Below are 21,093 nucleotides of genomic sequence, written 5' to 3'. Positions count from 1 at the left end.
CACATACTCAATGCGATCTGAGCATGATATTAGCGCCCATGAACGCTTTGCAGTATGCGGTCATAGCTCCAGGATGTATGAAAAAGCACATGCAGTGACAGGGACTCTGAAGGTAGTCCATCCCTGCAATGTGCTTGGATTGAAGTACCGCGTTGGTGGTCTCTTCAGTTCTATGCCGCGACTACAGACCACGCATGCGCAGCAGCCATTGTAGGGGAGGGATCCTCTAGAACACTTTCCCGGCTAGTTTTGCCATGTGTAGCCTATAGGCTACAGCAGCACAACGCGTTAGCTGCGGGGGCCAAGATTGTTAAATCTGACAGCATTGCATTCCTCTATAGAAACTTATGGGGGCTGCAGCTGTAGTAGGAAATGGGGGGAGCAGTGGCTTCCCTCGTGGTGTCACCTGGTGTGGGGAGGGACGCATCGGCAAAAAGGGGCATGGCCTCGTGGGACGGGGTGTGGCCTCGCGGGACAGGGGCATGGTCTCAAGGCCCGAACCCCAGTGGTCCCGTTCTTGTTACTGCAGGGGGGTGCAGAAGGTGTCTTGTGGCAGTGCCGGCTCCCTTACAATGTCAGGAGCCGAGTGCTGTACTCAATGCTAGAGTGCAGCACTCGGCTCCTGTTACTGAAGGGGAGTCTGCACCTTGGTGTCACCCTTCGTCGGGTGACACCCGGGTGCGACCCGCACCTCCCTTGTGACACCACTGGGGGGGACAGCAGCAGATATTGTAGATATCTGCTGCGGTCCTTCCATAAAACATCTGGTGGATAATAAATATTTGTAGATATACCCACAAAACTGGTGTTTTTGGGGAATATGCAGCAAACATTTAATGATAAATGGGCCTCATTAATGAGGTGTGTTTTAAGGAAACAGGTGCTTAGCTTAAGGTTAAATGGGAATGAATCTGTGAATTTGATGCCATAAATCCATTATTCTAATTTATTAGATTGGTAAGAAAACAGCCTTATTTATGACAAATAAAATGATTGTAACCCTACTGTGGTTTTGACCACGCCTATAGGCCATACTGCCTGGCTGCACCCACTCTCAGTGAATCTGGAAACAAAAATGTGGTAACCCTAATTTTAACCTAATTTTTTCAAGAAAGGTTTGCCAGGGAAGCTGGTACTAGCTAGGGAAGGTTTGCCAGGGATACTGAATACTAGCTAGGGAAGGTTTGCCAGGGAAGCTGATACTAGCTAGGGAAGGTTTGCCAGGGAAGCTGGTACTAGCTAGGGAAGGTTTGCCAGAGAAGCTGATACTAACTAGGGAAGGTTTGCCAGGGAAGCTGGTACTAGCTAGGGAAGGTATGCCAGGGATGCTGAATACTAGCTGGGGAAGGTTTGCCAGGGAAGCTGGTACTAGCTAGGGAAGGTTTGCCAGGAAAGCTGATACTAACTAGGGAAGGTTTGCCAGGGAAGCTGAATACTAGCTAGGGAAGGTTTCACAGGCAAACGCAGGGGGGGTTTCCGTCTGCCTGGAAACCCCCTTCCCCAGCCCACACCATGGCCACAATAGAAATAGTAATGTAATACAATTTTACTAGTGCTGCATTTTCTTCACAGTATCACAAATGAAATAATTAGCACCACCTGTGGATCTTTTAACATGCATCAGTCAGTAATAAATAACCTGTGCACTAGGAGATATGGAAAACATTCACTGTTAGGGAAGTGCTGCTATAGAGCCCAATATTTACATATATGTCCAGGGCAGTGCTAGGTTATTCTGCTGCTCCCCCAGACTTGCTCCCATGCCCTGGAATAGTGCTCACATCTAGAATAAAAACATTCAGCTCAGGCAGGATGGCCCTACTGCCGCATTTAATGGCTTACTGTGATCGCTGATCCTGTATATGCTGGAATTATGACACACAATACACTTTGTATGATGCATATTAAAGCTGGATAAGTGCTAATTCTGTGCCTGATTCAGACCCGCTCGCGAGCGCTGAGCGCTCGCAAGCGGGTCAATGTTGGCCCAGTGCGCATGCGCACGACGGAGGCGGCTCTGTCGTGCACATGCGCGAAACCCGGATAGCGACGGGCAAGCCATCGCTCCAGGTTTCGCTACAAAGGGGGCGTGCTGTTGATGGTGAGTGACAGCACGCCCCCCTTTGGTGGGCGTGCCGGGGGCATGGCTGCCCAGACAGAGGCGTTCCCATGGGAATGCCTACCATCTGGGGCCGGCCCCACTGACATCACAAGTGATGTCAGTGGGAGTGCTCTCGGCTTTGATAGAGCCAAAAGCACTCCAGGGCTTGCGACAACGAGACCCTACCACAAGGGTCTCGTCGCAAGCCCGATGGTCGCGATGGTCTTGACCATCGCGACCATCTTTTTGGCCGCTCGCTATAGCTGTGGGTGGTCACCCACAGCTATGCAAGCGGCCAGGAGGCCGCTCTAAAAAAAGAGAAGGATGGCACTGATTCAGAGCGAGTGCTCTGTCAGAGCGTCAGGCTCTAAATCAGGGCCTCTGCCCTCTTCATGGACTGGCCACACACTCTAAAATCAAGCATTTGGAAACCCCCCTCTAGAAATCCTGCGTTTGCCACTGGGTTTGCCAGGGAAGCTGATACTAGCTAGGGAAGGTTTGCCAGGGAAGCTGATACAAACTAGGGAAGGTTTGCCAGGGAAGATGAATACTAGCTAGAGAAGGTTTGCCAGGGAAGCTGATACAAACTAGGGAAGGTTTGCCATGGAAGATGAATACTAGTTAGAGAAGGTTTGCCAGGGAAGCTGATACTAGCTAGGGAAGGTTTCCCAGGGAAGCTGATACTAGCTAGGGAAGGTTTGCCAGGGAGGCTGATACTAACTAGGGAAGGTTTGCCAGGGAAGCTAATACTAGCTTGGGAAGGTTTGCCAGGGAAGCTGAATACTAGCTAGGGAAGGTTTGCCAGGGAAGCTGATACTAGCTAGGGAAGGTTTGCCAGGGAAGCTGATACTAGCTAGGGAATGTTTGCCAGGGAGGCTGATACTAAGAAACGTTTGTTTGCCAGGGAAGCTGATACTAGCTAGGGAAGGTTTGCCAGGGAAGCTGAATACTAGCTAGGGAAGGTTTGCCAGGGAGGCTCATACTAACTAGGGAAGGTTTGCCAGGGAAGCTGATACTAGCTAGGGAAGGTTTGCCAGGGAAACTGATACTAGCTAGGGAAGGTTTGCCAGGGAAGCTGATACTAGCTAGGGAAGGTTTGCCAGGGAAGCTGAATACTAGCTAGGGAAAGTTTGCCAGGGAAGCTGATACTAGCTAGGGAAGGTTTGCCAGGGAAGCTGATACTAGCTAGGGAAGGTTTGCCAGGGAGGCTCATACTAACTAGGGAAGGTTTGCCAGGGAAGCTGATACTAGCTAGGGAAGGTTTGCCAGGGAAACTGATACTAGCTAGGGAAGGTTTGCCAGGGAAGCTGATACTAGCTAGGGAAGGTTTGCCAGGGAAGCTGAATACTAGCTAGGGAAAGTTTGCCAGGGAAGCTGATACTAGCTAGGGAAGGTTTGCCAGGGAAGCTGATACTAGCTAGGGAAGGTTTGCCAGGGAAACTGATACTAGCTAGGGAAGGTTTGCCAGGGAAGCTGATACTAGCTAGGGAAGGTTTGCCAGGGAAGCTGAATACTAGCTAGGGAAAGTTTGCCAGGGAAGCTGATACTAGCTAAGGAAGGTTTGCCAGGGAAGCTGAATACTAGCTAGGGAAGGTTTGCCAAGGAAGCTGATACTAGCTAGGGAAGGTTTGCCAGGGAAGCTGATACTAGCTAGGGAAGGTTTGCCAGGGAAGCTGATACTAGCTAGGGAATGTTTGCCAGGGAGGCTGATACTAACTAAGAAAGGTTTGCCAGGGAAGCTGATAATAGCTAGGGAAGCTGAATACTAGCTAGGGAAGGTTTGCCAGGGAGGCTGATACTAACTAGGGAAGGTTTGCCAGGGAAGCTAATACTAGCTAGGGAAGGTTTGCCAGGGAAACTGATACTAGCTAGGGAAGGTTTGCCAGGGAAGCTGATACTAGCTAGGGAATGTTTGCCAGGGAAGCTGAATACTAGCTAGGGAAAGTTTGCCAGGGAAGCTGATACTAGCTAGGGAAGGTTTGCCAGGGAAGCTGATACTAGCTAGGGAAGGTTTGCCAGGGAAACTGATACTAGCTAGGGAAGGTTTGCCAGGGAAGCTGATACTAGCTAGGGAAGGTTTGCCAGGGAAGCTGAATACTAGCTAGGGAAAGTTTGCCAGGAAGCTGATACTAGCTAGGGAAGGTTTGCCAGGGAAGCTGAATACTAGCTAGGGAAGGTTTGCCAGGGAAGCTGATACTAGCTAGGGAAGGTTTGCCAGGGAAGCTGAATACTAGCTAGGGAAGGTTTGCCAGGGAGGCTGATACTAACTAGGGAAGGTTTGCCAGGGAAGCTGATACTAGCTAGGGAAGGTTTGCCAGGGAAGCTGAATACTAGCTAGGGAAGGTTTGCCAGGGAAGCTGAATACTAGCTAGGGAAGGTTTGCCAGGGAAGCTGATACTAGCTGGGGAAGGTTTGCCAGGGAAGCTGATACTAGCTAGGGAAGGTTTGCCAGGGAAGCTGAATACTAGCTAGGGAAGGTTTGCCAGAGAAGCTGAACAGGGCCGTAGCTAGGGTAGTGCGGCCGGTGCCATTGCACAGGGCACCACAGGTCAGGGGGCGCTGTTTGGGCCTGTCAAATTTCTGTTTATTATCACTCTCACTTGTAGTTTCCTCTTATTTCATCCCCAACTTCTCCTGGGATCCCCTGTCTCTTTCTTCGACCTTCCCCATGAGGCCATTCCCCTTTTTTGGGTGCATTATGTCCCTTTGAAAAAAGGGGGGGGGCGCCCATGCTCTTCCTGGCACAGGGCACCAAAAAGTCTAGTTACGGCTTTGAAGCTGAATACTAGCTAGGGAAGGTTTGCCAGGGAAGCTGATACTAACTAGCAGCAATAACAGGAGCCTTGCTGCTTAGCCAGCCAGTGCTGAGTGCCTGTTTGCAGAACACAGAGCCATGGCAGCCCACATCCAGCAACACCTGTTCTCGGCAATAGCAGGGTCACACCGTCCCTATGTGGGGGACCCTCTGTGTGTGTGAGTCCCGGGGCACCCCTCTTAAATCTGCCTTTGCCTATGTGTATGCGTGACCCGGTTCACAAAAACACAGTAGAGCTGGAAGCCCTGACTTGGGAGTCCAATACCACTTTTGATATAAAATAAAATTGTTTGAATATAACAAAAAAAATCCATTATTTGAATAAACTTTTTTGCAAGTATTTTCTCCCTTTAATAAGTAGGTTTGTGGTATATAAGGTCGACAATAATCGTGTCAACATTCATGTCTACATGTTTAGCATGTCGACATACATCATGTGGACACAGCTGAAATATCGACATGATAAAATGTCAACAACCCATCCCTGGTAGTCTAGCGGGAACTTACCTGCTACAGGTGGCAGTGGCATCTCCAGCGTTGTCTTTCCGGTACCGGCGGCCACATGCGGAGCAGATCTGGCACAGACCTCTGATGGAGTGGCAGTTCCGGTAAGTATTCTTCCCCTATCCCTACCCCTAGTGCCTAACCCTATCTTCCCTCCTCATGTACACTAACACTAACCTCCCTCCCCACGCAGCCTAACCCTAACCTCCCTCCCCATGTACACTAACCCTAACCTCCCTCCCCACGCAGCCTAATCCTAACTTCCCTCCCCATGTACACTAACCCTAACCTACCTCCCCATGTACACTAACCCTAACCTCCCTCCCCACGCAGCCTAATCCTAACTTCCCTCCCCATGTACACTAACCCTAACCTCCCTCCCCACGCAGCCTAACCCTAACTTCCCTCCCCATGTACACTAACCCTAAACTCCCTCCCCACGCAGCCTAATCCTAACTTCCCTCCCCATGTACACTAAGCCTAACCTCCCTCCCCACGCAGCCTAACCCTAACTTCCCTCCCCATGTATACTAACCCTAACCTCCCTCCCCACGCAGCCTAACCCTAACTTCTCTCCCTATGCAGCCTAACCCTAACTTCTCTCCCCACGCTGCCTAACCCCAACCTCCCCCTAGTGCATAACCCTAATCCTCCAGTCCCACAGCCTAACCCTAATAACAACATTCTGCAAATGTTGGGATTTTACGTTGATATTTCAGATGTCGACATTGTCAACATTGTGAACATGTGGACATTCTGAGGATGTTGACATGTTGCCAAATGTTGCACATTTAAACAATGTGGACATTATAATTGCCGACATTGTGTCGAAATTACGATTGTCGACATTGGGAATGTCGCCCTTATGACTGTATCGCACAGCATCTGTTCTCTAATGCAGGAAGAGATTGGATACATCTCGGAGAGTGCTGGGCACGCCCCCACAGTGATGTAAACGGGGGTGCCGCGAGCCTCTGCCTCGGTTTCCCGAAGCTCCGTCCCTTTTGCGGCAAGCCCCGCCCCTTTTCGGACCTGCTCCTCCTTACAAAGCTAAAATGTTGGGAAGTATGAATAAGGGGTGTGGTATATGTCAACATTCACCAGCCCCACTGTAAACACATCTTTAGCAATGAACAGCGCTATCCGTTTTGTGCAGAATGAGTATTGCTAATTATCTGTCCAATAAATGAAATAGTAAATGTTGTCCCATTAATAGGAGGCAGTTTGTTGAAGTTACGGTTACTGCATACAACATAGACTCCATACAAATGGCAGCAAGTGTTGTATACTGTAAAACAGAGACCCAGCAGGAGCCATGAAATGCAGCAGTACTCCTGATTCCCAGGCTGATCAAATGCAGTGTGCTCAGTGCCTGGCTAAACGTTTTACTTAACAGGCATTTTACTAATTCTACATATAGTTTAATGATATTGTATTTGTATTCCTCACTTCTCCTTACCCATATTAGATGTCACACGTTACTAACTTATCTGCCCACACACAGCTCATTTCTGTAATGAATATAATGCAGTGACAGTCTGTATGAAGATCGGCCAGCAGGGGTCGCACCTAGCCCTTGTACCAATGACGAGTTTAGTAGGAAGTGTTTGGCAGTTTATCCTCACAGTCCCCTCGTGGCTCGCCGTGATCGTATAGTGGTTAGTACTCTGCGTTGTGGTCGCAGCAACCTCGGTTCGAATCCGAGTCACGGCAGGAGGGAAGGCTCCTATCACGGCAGAGAGGATGTTTTATTGGTAATGGTTCCATTCTTGTGTTTATAAAAAAATACTATGGTCACATTGCATTTAAAGCATATGCATTGGTTATCACTCATATTTAATGTCGTAATATTGTACATATACAGTATGTACATACAAACCAAGGTAGTGGATTTATCGTTTTTCTTGTATGTGAATATTTTTCATAATTATTCCAGAAAACATATAAATGTTTAATACATATTTTACATATTTAAAACATTTTGTTCTTTATATATTTTATAACTTTATGTATTTATAACCCAGATCACTGTAATCTACCTGGGCAACCTGTATGTCTGTAGCTGCTGGGACCTGTAGTTCCACAAAAGATGGTAAACCTGCTGGCTATATATTTGACAGTACATTGAAAATTGAAATGTAGATTTTATTAATTTATGGTTATGCAGAAAGCTAAATATGAGATGAAAACAAAATATAATATGAAGTTTATTTCTTTGTAATTCATTTTACATGTACCTTTAACTTTATTTTAGGTTCAAAACACTAGGGGCTAAATATAATAGAGTGCAAGCTGTGGGAATACATGCAAGTATTCTGATATTTTGAAAGCAGCAATTATGTTGTAGGGAAAACCATCTGATTGTTGCCTATAACATGCTTGCTGTTTTAAACATATGGGAATATTGGAATATGTATTCCTGCAGTGGCCCCGGCTCGCACTCTATTACATTTAGCCCGTGGTTCAAACACAATTTTATTTAAGTAGATTTACTAGTGAATTTTATCCAGTGAACTAAAATTGGCAGATTATTATTATATTTGTATTCCAATATATTATTAGAATATTCTGCAGCACTTTACAGCCAGGTTGGTGCAGCAGGGAGCATGGCGGCGGCATAGGTGGGCATTGTAGCCCCGCCCCTTCTTATACAATGCTGAGGTTACCGGCATTGTAAAGCAGGGGGCGGGGACCCCCCCAGACTGCCCACTTTCACTTGCTGCGGGTGGGTGGCAGCCGGTCCAGTAAACTTACCCTCTCTTGTGGGTGGCTGCGAGTACCACCCATTCAATGGGAGCCTCCTGACCGTTCAAGTAGAGTAGGCAAGTATGGCACTTCATATATATTTTTAATGCCAATATCTACAGCAGTTCCTCCATTTCTAAACACAAAAGCAGCCCCATAGGTTTCAATGGGGGCTGCTAAGCTGCCACAATTACCAAGCTCCAGAATGCAAAGCATTCCAGAGATTGGCTCCAGCCGCTAATGCCATCTGAAGAAGTCGGTAGCCCATAGTAGCGGTAGCCCATAGTAGCCTATAGGCTACTGTATTGTGAATTTATATTATTTAGATCATATTGTGTATATACTCAGGATTCCACTCCATCAACCCCCACTGATGCATGCGCAGGAGGTCAATGCAGATGTGCTACTGGCACTCTCTGGCAGTGATAAATCCGAAAGTTTTTCCAATTCCCTCCCAGCCCAGCCAGTGAGAGACTGAACACAGCGCACTGGCTTCCTCACCCCAAACACCACATAGGCTGCAAAGGGACACTAGCCGTGTTGTTATTATTAATACAACGTACTACAGTCACATGTTGTGTACACATCATTATCTAGAGAAAACTGCTATTTGCTGGGGAATAAGGAGTGTTCCAGAGGCTGTGCTGCTGAACTAGTTCCAGTCTCTTCCTGGGATGGTTGATAATGTCAGTGTTCATGCTAAGCAGCAAAGGGCATAACAACTCAATTGGCATAATCTTTTCCACAATAACTGTAAATAAGGTAGACTTTTCACAGTGTAGTAAATTTACTGCACACGTGATCCCTGTAGCCTCCAATGGAGACATGTTAAATTGCTCTATTGAGTAATCAATTATTTAACTACAGAAACTCATTTACAACAATGCTTTGTAAATATACCCCCTTTGACTTATCTTCACTTTTTTTTATAAATCTGAGAATTAGGCTGAACAGGATCATCTAGATTCTGTGTCACATGACCTCCTATGGACACTGCAGTGAAGTCAGGACAACCAATCAGTGAAGGAAGAGGAGAATGTGCAATGAATACAATAATACATGCCCCAGCTCTTCTTCATTTCTCTGTGGACTCTGGCCGTGCAGGTAAGTGTTTTTAGACATGTAGAGGTGGTGTGAATTGCATTTGTGGGTGGCATGAGTGGCATGTGTGGGAGATATTAGTGGTAAGTGTTGGTGGTGTGAGTGGCATGTGGAGAGTGCTGAGTTACATGTGATGGGCATGCGGGTAGGTCAAAGGGCATGTGAGGTATTTGAGAATGTCTAAGTTGCTAGTGGGGGTCTGATAGTATGTCAGGAGGTAAAATTGTAACATGGGGCATTTTGGTAGGTCTGAGTGGCATGAGGAGGCACATGAGTAAGTCTCAGTGGCATGTGGAGATGTCTGTATGGCATAAGGCGTTATATGGTGGGCAGGGCAGTTTCTAGGGTCTGAGGCTCCCAGTGCGAGCAGTCAAAATGCGCCCCCCCCCCTTCCCTCAAGAAGCAGTAATATTGTGGGCGTGGCCTAATCATGGGGGGTGTGGTACCACAGTAAGGGAACGTTGTCTTGAAAGACCACAGAATGTCAGCTGCTGTGACTACTGAGCCCAGGGGTGGCTAACCTGTCAGAGGCAAAGCGCTGAAAAATATATGTAGTTAAAAGAAAGACAGACATCAAAAAATTGGGGTGTGGCCTAGCTGTCACAAACCCACGCCGCACTTGTGTGTGCATGCCTTTGGTGTGACCCCATTAGTAGTGCCCCCTATAGTCTTGTGCCCCCTGTAGTCATGTCCACATTAGTAATGTCCCCAACAGTGATGTCCCCAGTAGTAGAGCCCAGGTGCCCCCAGTGGTAGTGTTTCCCCCAGCAGAAGTGCCCCCAGAGTAATGTCCCCAGTAGTAGTGTTTCCCCCAGCAGAAGTGCCCCCAGAGTAATGTCCCCAGTAGTAGTGCCCAGGTGCCCCCAGTGGTAGTGTTTCCCCCAGCAGAAGTGCCCCCAGAGTAATGTCCCCAGTAGTAGTGCCCGGGTGCCCCCAGTAGTAGTGCCTCCCCCAGCAGACATGCCCCCCCCTCCAAGTATTGTCCCTAGTAAAAGCCGCGTGCACACACAAAAAAAAAAAAAAAAACTAATACTTACCATAAGCCCCGCTCCGGCGTCTGCTCCGCTTGGCTGCTCCTCTGCACTATGGGAAAGACGTCATGAGTCATGACGTCTTTCCCATAGTGCACACTGGGGGAGCCGGAAGCCGGAGCTTCCGTCTCCGGCTGCTCTGCTCTGCCCTGCCCTGCCGGGCACCCGCTGGTAACTGAATCTCAGCAGGCAGTTCACAGGCTTTCTACAGCAGGGGTCGGAGGAGGCGCGCCCCGTGCGATTGCACGGGTCGCCCGGCCCTAGAAACGGCCCTGATGGTGGGATCAGAGTGGCATGTGGAGGAGTTTCAAAGCACATGTGGGAGTCTGAGGGCATGTGTGGCATTTTATGGCAAATGGGGATTGAGTGTATGTGGGGGCATTTCAGACAAGTTGGCACATAAGGCGGTGTGGGGCAATTTAGGAGCAAATGCAAGATCTGAGTGGCATGTGGTATAATTTTGGAGCAAGTAAGGGCATGTGGGGGCAATTTAGGATGAATTATGTGGGGGTGCAGAGGTTGTTTTGGGGCTATGTTTTCATTGTTTAAATTAAATGTAATGAGCATGTTGGCGGACCCATCACTGCTGTAAGGGATAAGTATAATTATGAATGTTATGAAAGGTATGAAAGCCCCACTACCACTGAAATTGTTGAGCATTTTCATACAGCGTTTAAAATGGTTGTGTTAGCGTTGTTGAGGAGTGCACTTTGTTCTGTCTCTTGGTAGGTCCCGCATTCCCATAGTAACTGATTTGCGCTGCTATGCACTAGCGAACTCCGACCCAATGCGCCTTCTGCACATGTGCATCTTTCAGCAGGTTCTTCTTCCTCCGTCGTCCAGACATATAGGATGTGCCCCTGAGTGTCTCTGAAGAGAGACAGTGCCCCAGGCATACACCGGTGCCACATATAACAGCAGTGGTGCCACCACTGCATCTACAGTCAGGTGCATAAATATTGGGACATTGACAGAATTTTCATATTTTGGCCTCTATTCACCACCACAATGGCTTTGAAATGAAACAAACAAGATGTGCTTTAACTGCAGACTTTCAGATTTAATTTGATAGTAATTACATCCAAATCAGGTGAACGGTGTAGGAATTACAACGGTTTCTATATGTGCCTCCCACTTTTTAAGGGGCCAAAAGTATTGGGACTGTCAACTCAAAAGCTATTTCATGGACAGGTGTGGGCTATTCCGTCATTATTTCATTATCAATTAAGCAGGTAAAAGGTCTGGAGTTGATTCTAGGTGTGACATTTGCATTTGGAATCAGTTGCTGTCGACTCTCAATATGAGATCCAAAGAGCTGTCACTATCAGTGAAGCAAGCCATCATTAGGCTGAAAAATCAAAACAAACCCATCAGAGAGATAGCAAAAACATTAGATGTGGCCAAATCAACTGTTTGGAACATTCCTAAAAAGAAAGAACGCACTGGAGAGCTCAGCAACACCAAAAGACCCGGAAGCCCACGGAAAACAACTGTGGTGGATGACAGAATAATTATTTCCCTGGTGAAGAAAGACCCCTTCACAACAGTTGGCCAAATCAAGAACACTCTCCAGGAGGTAGGTGTATATGTGTCAAAGTCAACAATCAAGAGAAGACTTCACAAGAGTGAATATAGAGGGTTCACAACAAGATATAAACCATTGGTGAGCCACAAAAACAAGAAGACCAGATTAGAGTTTGCCAGACAACATCTAAAAAAGCCATTACAGTTATGGAATAACATCCTATGGACAGATGAGACAAAGATCAACTTGTACCAGAGTGATGGGAAGAGAAGAGTATGGAGAAGGAAAGGAACTGCTCATGATCCAAAACATACCACCTCATCAGTGAAGCATGGTGGTGGTAGTGTCATGGCGTGGGCATGTATGGCTGCCAATGGAACTGGTTCCGTTGTATTTATTGATGATGTGACTGCTAACAAAAGCAGCAGAATGAATTCTGAAGTGTTCGGCCAATATTATATGCTCATAGTCAGTCAAATGATTCAGAACTCATTGAACGGCACTTCACAGTGCAGATGGACAATGACCCGAAGCATACTGCAAAAGCAACCAAAGAGTTTTTTAAGGCTAAAAAGTGGAATGTTATGCAATGGCCAAGTCAATCCCCTGACCAGAATCCGATTGAGCATGCATTTCACTTGATGAAGACAAAACTGAAGGGAAAATGCCCCAAGAACAAGCAGGAACTGAAGACATTTGCAGTAGAGGCCCGGCAGAGCATCACCAGGGATGAAACCCAGCGTCTGGTGATGTCTATGCGTTCAAGACTTCAGGCTGTAATTGCCTGCAAAGGATTTGCAACAAAGTATTAAAAAGTGAAAGTTAGATTTAGGATTGTTTAATTTGTCCCATTACTTTTGGCCCCCTAAAAAGTGGGAGGCACATATAGAAACCGTTGTAATTCCTACACCGTGCACCTGATTTGGATGTAATTACCCTCAAATTAAATCTGAAAGACTGCAGTTAAAGCGCAACTTGTTTGTTTAATTTCAAAGCCATTGTGGTGGTGAATAGAGGCCAAAATATGAAAATTCTGTCAATGTCCCAATATTTATGCACCTGACTGTATATCTGCAGGAGCGCACTACAAACACTGCACACCACCTGCATAAACACTCTCCTGGCTGGGCCTGTCTCATATTGTATGTTCCTGCATTGTGCTGCATTGTCCCTGTGTTGTCTCATATCCTGTTGTTCTAATCCCTGGTTAAGCTATTCATTTTGTGGACTGACCTCCATCACACACTGCTGACACCTATCAACATAGACAGGGCCAAAACTAGGGGGGGGAGGGGGTGAACATGCACAGGGTGTGCCGCTGCACCTGCCGCCAGTGTCCTCCAGCCCGGCGCTGCAGGGGGGCTCCAAGCCGGACGCCTGCTAAGATTTTATTACCAGCAGGCACCCGGCTCCTTCCCTGCAGCGCCGCGGTAACCGGAGGCTGGAGTTCTCTCCTGAACTCCAGCTTCCGGCTCTCCCCACAGGCACTATGGGAGAGACTTCATGATGTCTCTCCCATAGTTCCGAGGAGCAGCCAGGCGGAACGGACGGCAGCGGACGTAGGAGCGGGGTTTAAGGTAAGTATTGTTTTTTTTGTGTAAGCGGCACTACAGGGGCATTACTATGGGGGCATTACCATATGGGCACTACTACAGGGGCATAACTATAGGGACATTACCATATGGGCACTACTACAGGGGCATTACCATATGGGCACTACTACAGGGGCATTACTATATGGGCACTACTACAGGGGCATTACCGTATGGGCACTACTGCATGGGCATTAGTATATGGGCACTACTACAGGGGCATTACTATATGGGGTATTACTATGGGGGCATTACTATATGAGCACTACTATGGGGGCATTACCATATGGGCACTACTACAGGGGCATTACTATATGGGCACTACTACAGGGGCATTACCTCAGGGGCATTGCTATAGCTGCAATGCTGAATGGGGCATTTCTATAGGGTACTGCTGCAGGGGGCATTACTATGGGGGAATTACCAGGGGGGTGCCAAATTACCGTCTTGCCCCGGGTGATAAAAATCCTTGTTTCGGCCCTGACATAGATTCTGCCAATAAGTCTTGTGTAAGCAAGGACTACCAATTAAAGGCAGCAATGTCCTCGAATGTGGCTTCATATTGACCTTTCACACACCCTCAACCTTCCTGGGGCTATCGGAAAGTGCAGGAGATCATTATGCTCAGATCTCAGAATTACAGGATCTATCTCCAATCTGGCCATACATGAGAGTGTCCAAAATTAGAAAGCTCTTGTGATGCTGCACTCAGGCCAAGCAACTGGACTATAAACGGGTGGATGGGAATTTAAAGCAGCATTGCTATAAAAAAGGTAAAAATTGCAATGCGTATGAGAGACCAAACCAAATGTGGGTTGGGCCAAACATATATGTAGATGTGGTTAGCACACAGATACAGGGCCGTTGAGACAGCAATGTAAGTGACCAATAAACAGTACAGAAAGCACCCCAGTGCCTGCCATACAATACATAGTGCTTCTAAGTAATCACCAGACAGTACTGAGTGTTAGTGACTGCAATACAATACAAACTGTGTCTTAGTGTGTCTTAGTGACCACTATGGAATAAAATACAGAGAGCATCCTAGTGATCTCCAGACATAACAGGTAGTATCCTGGTGACCAGGGCTGGATTAAGGGGGGGTAGGGCGACAGGGGTGGTCGTCCATGGGCCCCCACACACAGAAGGGCCCCCACTAGCAGTGGTGTGCTGTCTGCACCTGCCGCTAGTGTTCCTGCCGCTAGTGTAGTGTAGACCACAGTGAGTGCGGCCACACTACACAGTGACAAACACACAGCCGCCAGTGGCAGCTGTGTGTTTGTTATAGCAGCCGATGAGAGTCAGATAGGAAAAGAGCCGGGACATGGAGCGGACAACGGCGGTTGCATCAGGAGCGGGGATTCAGGTAAGTTTTTTTTTGTGTGTGTATAAGGGGCACTGGCACTGCATAGGGGGGGCTGCTACAGGGGTCGCTACAGGGGGGCCGATTCATGGGGCACTGTATAGAGGGGGTGCTACTAGTGGCAGTGCATAGAAGGGACTACTACTGGGGGCAATGCATAGGGGGACAACTACTGGGGGCACTGTATAGGGGGGACTACTACTGGGGCAATGCATAGGTGGGACAACTACTGGGGGCACTGTATGGGAGGGGATTACTACTGGGGGCACTGTATAGGGGGGGACTACTAATAGGGAAAATGCATAAGGGGGACTACTACTAGGGGCACTGTATAGGGGGGCTATTACTGGGGGAACTGTATTAAGGGGGCTACTACTGGGGGCACTGTGTAGGCGGGGGCTATTACTGGGGGCACTGTATAGGGACTACTACTGAGGGAACTGTATAGGCGGGACTACTACTGGAGGCACAATATAAGGGGCACTGCATAGGGAGGGGGACCAATACTGGGGGCACTATATAAGGGGCACTACTGGGGGCATGTATAGGGGGGACCAATACAGGTGGCACTGTATATGGGGGGCCACTACTGGGGGCATTATGTAAGGGGCACTGCATGGGGGGACCACAAGTGGGGGCGCTGCATAAGGGGAATTACTACAGGGGGCACTGAATATGGGGGACAACTACAAGGGGCACTGCATAGGGGGTACCCCTACTGGGGACACTGCAGAAGGGGCACTGCTACTGGGGACATTGCATAAGGGGCACTACTACAGTGTGCATTGCAAGAGGGGCATCACTACTGGGTACATTAAGGTGAATAGAAAGGAAATTTTTTTTTCTAGGATGACAAGAAAGGTGGTATATAGGGGCCCCAACAAGTTTGTTGCCCAGGGGCCCCCACAGACCTTAATCCGGCTCTGCTGGTGACTATATGATACAGGGAGATTTCTGGTAAAATATATTCAATACAGAGAGCATCCTAGTGACTGCCATATAACATTCTAACAAAAAAGCATTCTAACGACCATCATATAATACAGAACTTCCTATTGACTGGCTACTCTCAAAAAGACACACTGTCCCTGACTGTAATGTACAGCACTGGAAGCAAGGGCAATTGATACCCACTGCTATGCTCTTGTGTATGCACATTGCGAAAATGGATTTTCACAAGGATTAGGGTAACCTGCATTATGAACAGTTACAAGACCTAACAGAAGTTCAGATAAAGGGTTAAACGTAATAGCCTCTGAACTTCCGACGATGCGGGGGTTTATGCGAGTCTCCCTGTAAATTAAAAGTAAAGTGACAGTCCTTTTAAAGGCTGTACCAGCCTGGTTTTGGTTTTAAAAGTATTGTCACTTTAGATATATGTGGAGACTCGTATATATCCCTGAAGTGTCGGAAGTTCGGAGGCTATTATATTTAGCCCAAAGTGAAAAAGGAATAAATGACAACTTGTGTCCAATGAAAGAAGTAAACATTAAAGTTTGCCAGTGGAATGACAAGAACTACTATAGATAATTTCCACTGAATCTGACAGAAATGGATACTTCTGATTTATGTACCTCATGATGAGTGGATCCCTCTGCGCTGGGGAACCAGCTGGGATGTTTCTGGGTGTCTTGTAGTGCTCATTAAAGCAACCATCACACAAGGCCTACCTAAGCACTGGGGACAAGGTACCTCCCCCTTTGGTCATAGCATTATGGGGTGTTAACCCCCAGAGAAGAACTGGGGTAGAAGGAAGAGGGTAGCTCATACGTCTCAGGTGTGGAACAGGAAGGGGAGGGCTGACACACGCAGCCCTGTGGTAGAGTGTCACGTCCATGGGTAGAGGCTAGCCACTTTTAAGCAACCAACCAATCTGTGCTGGCTCATTTACTTTTAAAGAAAAAAGAAAACAAAAACACTGAAAAACTGTTTTTTAAGAAAATCATCTGGCCAACTGGTAAAATTCCCAGTGCGGTCTATGATCAATTTGCCCATGCCTGCTGGTGTGGTCCGAAAATGAGTGTACATACAAGCAGATATGAGATATTTAGCAAGTAGATTTACAGGCATACCCATAACCTGTCTAATTGATGTTCATTATATTAGTCTCAATGTCTGGATTTATTTTGTGACCAATCTGTGACCATATTGCAGTGTGTTTGGTCAGCATTTCAGAAGAACGAAACTGATGCAGTATGGAATCTATAAATGCAGTATGCAATAATTAATAAGTAAATATTTGTACACATTTCAATGTGGTACAATAGCCAATAAATATACATCAGTTTGTTATTGTAATTATGTTACAATAACCCTAGCCATAAATGACAGCTTATTTAACATTTAGCAATATATATAGGATAATGAGAATACTGTTTTATTTCTTACTTATGGATAGAAATATATATCTTGTTTCCTTTCCTTCAAAAGAACAAATAAGGTTTGTCTTATTAGCAGAATTGATATTATTAATACATTTTAGCATTACCCCAAAATGTAGTCGGCTAAATCCCTAGCATATATGGATAACAAATAGATGAACTTCACACACATGTAGCTGTAGGGCTAGAAACAATCACATTATTTAAATGTTGTGTTTTTAAATGGGATATAGTCAGCATCCCGACAGTCACAGTACCGGCAGCGGCATCCATACTGTACAATCCCGACAGATTGCGGAGGTAAGTATTAGGGTTAGGGGGAGACTTAAGGTTAGGGTTAGGGGGAGGGTTAGGGTTGGCACTAAAGGGAGGGTTAGGGTTAGGTGCCGTTGGAGGGGAGGTTAGGGTTATGGACCCCCCGGGAGGGTTAGGTTTAGGGTGCGGGGGAGGGGGGGTTGGGTTTAGGCACCCTCCCGGGGGGGACTTGGGGTTAGGCACCACCCTGGGAGTTTAGGGTTAGGCATCCCTAAGGGAAGGTTAGGGTTAGGGGGGGAGAGTGGAAGGCTAGGTGACTTACCTGCCGCTGTCGGGATTTCCTCCTGTCGAGCTGACGCTGTCGGGATTTGAACCGACGGCTAAACAGCCGCCGGCATTTCAATCCCATTCCGGGGGAGTGATAGGGTCAGGCTGCGGGACGGGAGGGTTAGGGTTAGGCTGCGGAACGGGAGGGTTAGGGTTAGGCTGCGGAACGGGAGGGTTAGGGTTAGGCTGCAGGATGGGAGGGTTAGGATAAGGCTGTGAGTGGGGTGGGTTAAGAGGTTCAGTTAGGGTTATAATACTTACAAAAATCTGCCGGGACTCTGACTGTCGGGATGCCACTGTCGGTATTCTGACTGTCGGTATCCTGACCGTCGGGATCCCGTACCCAACCCTTTTTAAACGTCTCTTCCTTTTCCTTGCATAATCAGAGATGATGCATTAAAAGGGTTTGCCTAATATTTTAATTGATATTTTCTATTGGTAATGCATTAATTTACAAACTATTGTAACTTTTTCTGCCAGCATGTTTGGCGCAATGCAGCAGAGGTCTTTAGTTTGATTTCCACCAAGGCCCTAACTGTGTGATGTTTGTATTTTCCTCCTGTGTTTGCTTCAGTTTCCTCTCACAGTCCAAAAAAATACTGGAAGGTTACTTAGATTCTGACAAAAAATCCTAGTGTGTACATGCGGTAGGGAATATAGATTGTAAAATCCACTAGACAGGGACTAATGTATGAGCTATACAAATAACTGTTACTGAATAAAGTTTTGACATGGGTTTTAAATACTATATGTAGTAAGTTTGAGAAGATAACAGTAATGATAATAGTAAAATGTACCTCTTTTTACTATTCACTCAAACAGAGCAGACAGCCAAATTTACTGGTCAATTTTATTTTCTAAATAATCTTTTTAGTCTCTGGAAAAAAGTTTGTTTTTTGCACAGGGAAAAGAATGAGCTCTAACATTATTTTTGTTATTGTGTTTAAATTAAAACAAAACAGCAGAAAAATACCAAAAATGTGTAAATCAAAATCAACTGAGGTTCTACATACATAATGATCTTTTTTGCTCAATACTTTACATTTGTTAGGTAAGTGGTATTTATATTCCTTTGCATGATGAAATAAGCTATTTGAATTACCATTTGTATGAGAAATAACCAACCTATAGTGTGTATTAAACCAGTAAGTAATAGTGTGTAAAATCACCAAACAATCCGCCAATCCCCTGTCAGTCTTAATAACAAATCAATAATAAATCAATATTCTGTCACTTTTCTCTTCTAGTTTGTAAGCTTCTCCCAGCTAGGATTTATGATGCTCTCCCCATTTTGTTTTATAGTCATATTTTATAAACCTGTTTACATCATTATAGCAAAATAAATAATAATGTGAGCTTCACAATATGTGTATTTACTACAGACCAAAGAGAATTGCAATCTATGCTATACTGTATCATTTCACTCTGACAGCACAGGAGATAACATAGCTATAAAATGAACATATCTCCTCACCTTTTATTCTACTTTATCTCAACACTGCTGGGAACAAATTATTCCACAAATAGTCAATGTGGCAGTGCTGAAATCACTGAAACACATAAACTGACCCCCGGGTTTAAAGTCCATGTTATAAGCTTGTTCTTAATGATATCTGCAGATCAAGTAAGCTTTATCCAACCAGTGCTAGATGGAGGACTTATCTGCATCACACTATGATGTTCCTTTAATACCTTCCACATACATAAGTGCTTACTGTCTAATAGGTTTTTAGCTTAAGATCCAATCATCCACTCTTGAATTAAGATGCTTGAATGAAGCCAACTCATTTGGAACTAAGCACTTTAATGTCAACAGAGACATATGGTATTGCAACTGAGTTACAAAGGATGCCTACCAAGCCGCCTACTTCCCCAGCCACATTAAGACACTTGTATTATTAGTTTACTGGGTTGTTTTGTGCGGCTCCTAATTGAAAATAAGATCTGCTTAAGGAGTTACAGGAAGATTGGAATTGAAAGAATTGGTCACGTAATTTCTTAGAAAGAGTATCACACTGAATTGCTAACACATGGAAAATAATTGCAATGAACAGAATGACTTGCTTATTAAAAAGCTATTAGGTCAAAACCAACTTCATGTTTTTGAGAAACAATCTATTTTTAGGACTGTGTTCACAGAGTCGCAAATAATCCAATCACATGATATATATGCAATGACACCAGATTAGAATTTTGCAAATCTCCAAATCACATGTACAGAACTTTAAAAGCCCAAATTTCTATACAAAAACAAATCACAATATCTAACAGGTTTTTTTTGTTACAGATTTTAAATGGTTTATATTGATTATCCGAATTTTACTGCTCTTGATAGGTGGAGCTCTGCAACATATTTGCCCTGTGCTTCTTAACAGGAGTGGCCACAAAATTGAGAATAAAACCAATTTTAAGTGCAAGCGCGTCCTGGAGACCATCCCCCACGGTTACAGGTGTCAACATTGCCAAAGCTGTGGAGATGTTGCGAAATGACAGAAGGTTAACTTTACGCAAACTTTCAGGCTTCACTTGGTATCTCATTCGAATGGGTTCATCATATTGTGACAAAGGAACTGAAAATGCATCGCGTGTGTGCAAGGTGGGTACCTACAAATCTCACAGAAGAGCAGATGCAAGGAGGTGTTGAATCATGCAAGAACACCATTCAAATGTCGGGGAGGTCACCCGATTTCCTGACATCGATTGTGATGTGTTATGGATTTGTCATTATGATCCGGAATCCAAACAACAGTCCAGTGTATGGAAACACATGAATTTGGCTCTGTCAAAAAATTCTGTGTGATTTTTTGGGCGTGTAAAGTCATGCTTCTGCTGTTCTTTGATGCACACAGTATGATCATACAGCACTGGGTTCCTTGTGGACAGACAATTAAAGGTGACTATGTATGCAAACGTCCTGAAAACCCATTTGCATGGAGCCATGAGAAAGAAAAGACCTAATTTGCTGAAGAAACAGTGGTTTTTGCCCCAAGATAATGGCCGACCACATGTTGCTGCTGTTGCATTGGCACTGACTGAAATTAATGGGACAGCACTGGAACACCCTCCATATAGCCCGGACTTCGTGCCCTGTGATTTCTTGGCACTCCCATTCCTGAAAAAAAACAGCATGGAAAAAAGTTCTCAACAGATGATGAAGTGAAAAATGCCTCAAAATGCAACACACCGGTCAATCCTGTTAGGTGCAAAAGGTGCGATGTGCCATTGCAACGACGTTTAAACACCAGCAATGGCACCACATCTCGCACCCGTTGCTACCTGACTCGAGCCTGGATTTGCCTAATATCAGGTGAATCCGGGCTGCCGTAAAGTACGGCCACTGCCGCGCTGACCAG

At 45.9% G+C, this 21,093-nt stretch overlaps 1 non-coding gene across 1 annotated transcript; it reads left to right on the top strand.

Annotated features, from left to right (window-relative positions):
• Nucleotides 1-7,061: 7,061 nt before the first annotated feature.
• TRNAH-GUG (transfer RNA histidin (anticodon GUG)) lies at nucleotides 7,062-7,133 on the top strand. The gene has a single exon. It is a non-coding gene; the product is annotated as a tRNA-His (tRNA).
• The last annotated feature ends 13,960 nt before the right edge of the window (nucleotides 7,134-21,093 follow it).

Source organism: Taudactylus pleione, unplaced genomic scaffold (assembly GCF_031769625.1).
Source record: "Taudactylus pleione unplaced genomic scaffold, aTauple2 ptg000127l, whole genome shotgun sequence".
NCBI classification, from domain to species: Eukaryota; Metazoa; Chordata; class Amphibia; order Anura; family Myobatrachidae; genus Taudactylus; species Taudactylus pleione.
Note: the sequence above shows the minus strand (reverse complement) of the source record. Positions and strands in the feature narration are given on the sequence as shown.